We start from the raw sequence: 5,000 nt of genomic DNA, 5'->3' as shown, positions 1-5,000 counted from the left end.
CAAGTTCCAGTCTCAAGTCTCATGTGCCTATTCCAAGTGCCCAATTCTCTGTAGCTTTCTTCTGTCTGCCTATTGCCTTTTATATGTCTCCCTTCTAAATCTCGCCCTCAAGTCATGCCCTCAGGCCTTATCTCTAAACCTGACCTCTAAGTCCCACCCTTAAGTAACACACCTTTAAGTCTCACACACCCAAGGGAAGATCCTGGGTATCTAAAACAAGATGTTATCAGAATGTGCTCAGCAATGTAGGCTGTTATAATCAAGACTCTTGTTGGGGTATATGGCTAAAGATGGCTGCAAGGATGATATCTGCAGGCTCCCCACAAAAGGGAAAAAGCTCTAACAATTAATCCTTTACTTAATAGCCTGCTGTTTTACATTGAGGTGTTGAATGCCAGAGACTGCAGTTTCTGGCCTCCAAGGTAGGTCAGCTACAGTAGCAAAGTGACTTAGACTTAGATAGGTAAATGCTTTATTATTATGTAGAGTGAAAAATTATAAAGGCCATTTTATGAAATATGTGTAGATTTCTTTATAGCCCTTAGACCTGGGCAGAAAAATGCAGGTCTCAGAATGCTGAACTGAATGTAAGATTTTGACTACCCCAGGACACATTCCAGGTGGAGGACACTATTACCTGAATCAAGCCTCAGGCAGTAGGCCCAGCTGTGGGTGGGAGAGGCCCAAGGCAGGAAGGCATTCCTGACCAAAGAAAAAAAGATGTAAGCCACCTAGGTGGGGCCATAGCAGGAAGAAGTGAAGACAGTTAATCTGAAGTAGTTGGTAAATGAGAAGGTGGGACACAGTGACATGGCTATTAACCTTTCAGGGTGGGTTTCTCTGGAATGTTTTGCTATTCTTATGTTATGTAATCCTGGGCAACCCCTCAAACCCCCTCCCCACTCCCCTGGTTTGTGGTTTTTCACTTTAAAACCCTCCACAGACTGGATGTTGGGGTGGAACCCCACTCCTTCGAGAGTGCGTGGTGACACTGCTGGCTGCCAGGTTTCTTCCCTAATAAACCTCTGCTGATTGCATCCAGGTATGGTTTCTTGTGATCTTTGGGTGGTCGTGATTCCCTGAGACTTGAGGAAGGGTCTCCTGAGTATGGGGGTCTTCAATTATTACACAACAACCCTAAATATCTCCTAAGACCAAGTCTCACCCCCTTCGAAGTTCCTCTCACTCTGCTGCTTCAAGAAGAACCAGAACAGGAAAGAAGTCCGCAGGGGCTGGCCCTGCAAACTGCAGGTGTAATCTTCCCAGAGAGGAGCTCCAGATGGCTATACCTACATCAGCTTCATGCTTCCAGGCTGTCAACTAGAGAATCAACACAGAGGCTCACAGCTTACTCCAGGCTCCAAGATCACAGCTAAACCCTAGCATACCACAGCCTGATCTCTAGTAGAACTGACCCATAGCTCTGACTGGGAGAGGAAAGAGATGCATGGCTGGTAGTAGTGCAGGATCAGGGAGAGCAGTGTGATAGCCTCTAACCTTCCATGTTCTCTGTGAAGTTCTTCAGAGTGCAGCCTCCTCACTCTCATACTGGCAGGGGTCCAGAGGACCATGTGGGACTCTCTCCTTCCTTGGCACAAACTACTGCAAGGCCTTATGAGGGGTCTTAAGAGGACAATCCCAGTCTCTATATCTGTGATCTAAGGGTTCCGAGGCGACCACTGCTGAGTCTGACTAGAGACTAGGAGCAGAAGGTCAACCTTGGCGCTGCCCACCCCTCCAGGCTCACCTAGGCTGGCCCTACCCAGGAGTAAGAACAGTAAGTAAAACTTCTGCATCCCAAGTCCAACCCCCCGAGCACCAAAAAAAAAAAAAAAAAAAAAAAAACTGAAAGCGACACGCCTCTACTAAATGCAGCTTTATTTCCAGAACTTACAAAGCTCTGTTTACATACATATGTACAGATCGCAGCTTTGACCCACTCGGGGTAGTGGAATGCCCTGGGAGATGAACTGTCACAACCAACAGAAGCTGAGACTCAGTGGGCTGGCTCAGTTCTCAAGACCCAGAAGTGCTGGTCAGCCTAACCCCATCCCTGTCTGAGACTACCTTCCCACAGGATGTGTGTGTGCTGAAGAGATGAAACACGGAAAGCATCTCAGTCAGAGTCACAGGCCTCTTGTTCGATGGTGGTGTGCACTGCAGAAGCCAGGCTGTCCTAATGGCCTTTCAGCCGTTCATGGATCAGCTCTGCGATGGCTCTCTGGGTCTGCTTCTCCAGCTTCTCCAGCTTCTTGGCCACATCTCTCTTGAGATCCCAATCCGGTTTCCTAGGTGCTAGGTTGGCCAGGTCCACTTCCTCAATGACAGGCTCTGGCTTGGCAGCCTCCAGCTGCTTCTTCACCTTCTCCTCCACTGCAACTGGTTTGGCCTGGGGGACCTGCCACCTCTTCAGGTCTCTATCCTCTGGGACATAGTTCTGAAACCTGGGTTCCCTGTACTCCTCTTCCACATCTCTGAGCCTCTTGCGCTGTGGCTTCCCATCTCCCCTGTCCTTGCACCCAGCTTTCTCCTGGAGGGCCTTCAGCCGTTCTTTCCGCATCAGCGCCTCTTCTTCAAGTTGGCACACACCAGCAGGAGCAGCCGCCATCTTTGCAGAGGCCCCCCTCCTTTTCTGCTCTGGCCTCACGCAGACTCAGTCAGAAAGTGTTGGACTTAAAGATCTAAAACCAGGGGACACGCTCCCCCAGAAACTCTCACGGTTCGGATTCGCTGCAATAACCTGAGGTTGGATGATAATAATAACCCAGTGCACTGGAGTTCTCTGCATACAGGCCAGAAGAACCAAGAAGAACCTCAAGTTGAAGTTAAGAGCAGTTTTTATACTGTTTACGGAGTGGACTAAACAGTGACTAGGCACAATATGATTGGTGGAACAATGTGACTTTTAAACTGATTGGTCTTTGGGGAATGAGGTGGCAAGGACCTCCCTTGTCTGTAAATGTTGAGGATTGATTCCTCCTGAGGAATGTGTCTACCTGCCTAGGGCCTTCCCCACCTGCAGGTGTGGTCTGAGAATGTTAATCCCTGTTTCCTCTGAATGTTAATCCAGCAGGGTAATCCAGCAGGTGTCCTTGGACTAAGGAATGTGCTCCTCCCAGGATGTGTCCTGGGGCAGTTAATTTTTAAGTGGAACCAAATTCCTAGAAAAGCAAGAGCAATCAGACCTTAGAGGAAGAGAATAGAGGGAGTGGATTGCTCTGGTTTTGCCTAACCTCCACACTCCTCTCCTGATTGCCTTCTTGGAATACTTAGCCATCCTTATCCACTTGTGCCAATTCTTCAAGAGCAAATGCCTTGAGAAACATTCCCTGAGCCGGGTGAGATGGTGCATGTTTGTAATTCCAGCACTTCAGAGGCTGAGGCATCAAAATTATGGGGTCGGGTTCAGTCTGGTTACATAGGATAACCTCTTCTTAAAGCCCCACTACCAGACAAACACTCAGAAACCTGCCTTGGCCACTCTCAATCCCATCTCACTCTGGGGTCAGCCTCTCCCTGCTCTACAGACAGCAGCAGCCAGTGGCACCTCAAACTCTCCTGATGAGTGGTTGCTCTTAAGCCTCGCTCTCCACTCTCTGGCTCGGCTCCAGACCTGCTGAGTTGGAGACCTGGCTGCATGGCCTTTTCCTATGAACTCAAGAATGATCACTCATCCCTTTCTGGAGCTGCAACATAATCAGAGTCAGGCTGCCTTCCCTGCCTAGGATCCTGCAAACGGCAACCAGGGCCAAATAAGCGCCACAGTATAGAAAGAGTTTGACCAGCACAGGGCAGTGGTGGTGAATGCCTTTAATCCCAACACTTGGGAGACAGAGGCAGGTGGATGGATCTCTGAGTTTGAGTCCAGCCTGGTCTACATAGCGACTTCCAGGACAGTCAGGGCTACCTAGAGTGGGCTCAATAAATAGAGGGAGACCCAGCCAGAGTGAAGGCCTAAAAGAGATGGATCAGGCAGGGGAAAGTCAGCAGGCTCAGGTGATCCTTACCATCCTGGACCCAGGAAAGTGCTGTCTGCCCACCAGAGCCCTCACACCCAGACATGACCATGCACCTGTGTGTGTGTGTGTGTGTGTGTGTGTGTGTGTGTGTGTAAGGAGGGCAGAGGGATTGGAAATTTTGCTAAAAAAAAAAAAAAAAAAAAAAAAAAAAAAAAAAAAAAAAAAAAAAAATATGGGTTTCCCATTGCAGATGGCAGGCACAGCACAGGGTCCTAGTGGATTTAGATGGTGTGAGGCAAGCCAGGAGTTTTGATGAGGGTGCTTGTGCCTAACAGGGTGGGCTGGGCCAACTTCCTTAAAGAAGAGATACCCAAGCCATGCCTAGAAGGGTCAAAAGCTCTCTGAAACACAGAGCTCTTGCATAGAACCAGAATCCATAGAACTAGATGGGATCAGTAGGATAGGGGATGGGGAAGGGTGTGTGTGTGACTCAGACATAGCCTGGACAGAGGATGTTTAAACTACAGAGGGAGGCCACCCCGGCATCTCTAAGAGACCTTTACCATGAGGACAGAAGACATCTCACATCCAGCCTTACAGTTCTGATCCCCCATCTCAGGGGTCTCCTCTCTGCCCCCTCCTTGAGTCTACCTGGTCACAGATATGGACTACATTGGTCCCAACCCAGCAGCCTAGAGAGAACTAACTTCTCCCCGTAATGAGAACCAAACTTTGCCTATAAGATGCAGGTTCTACCTTCTGGAACTAACCCTGGTTGGTCTCTTAGGCTGGCTGCCGAGTGGCCAGGACCTTTTTCTTCTACTTCCTGGCAAACAACTACTACTGGATTCTGGTAGAGGGGCTGTACTTGCACAGCCTCATCTTCATGGCCTTTTTCTCAGAGACGAAGTACCTGTGGGGCTTCACCATCTTTGGCTGGGGTGGGGAGCCCAGTGTGGTGGGTAGGGTGAAAGTGGACTCCCACAGGGCATGTCCTGTCTCTCCATTTTATATTTGGCTGGGCCCGCCCATCCTGCTGTG

The 5,000-nt window shown here is 49.3% G+C and overlaps 1 pseudogene; it reads right to left on the bottom strand.

The window, feature by feature from the left end:
• Positions 1–2,176: 2,176 nt before the first annotated feature.
• LOC117693756 (coiled-coil domain-containing protein 12 pseudogene) lies at positions 2,177–2,774 on the bottom strand (annotated as a pseudogene).
• Between the last annotated feature and the right edge of the window lie 2,226 nt (positions 2,775–5,000).

The sequence above is a fragment of the Arvicanthis niloticus genome, chromosome 21 (assembly GCF_011762505.2).
Source record: "Arvicanthis niloticus isolate mArvNil1 chromosome 21, mArvNil1.pat.X, whole genome shotgun sequence".
Lineage (NCBI taxonomy): Eukaryota > Metazoa > Chordata > Mammalia > Rodentia > Muridae > Arvicanthis > Arvicanthis niloticus.
Note: the sequence above shows the minus strand (reverse complement) of the source record. Positions and strands in the feature narration are given on the sequence as shown.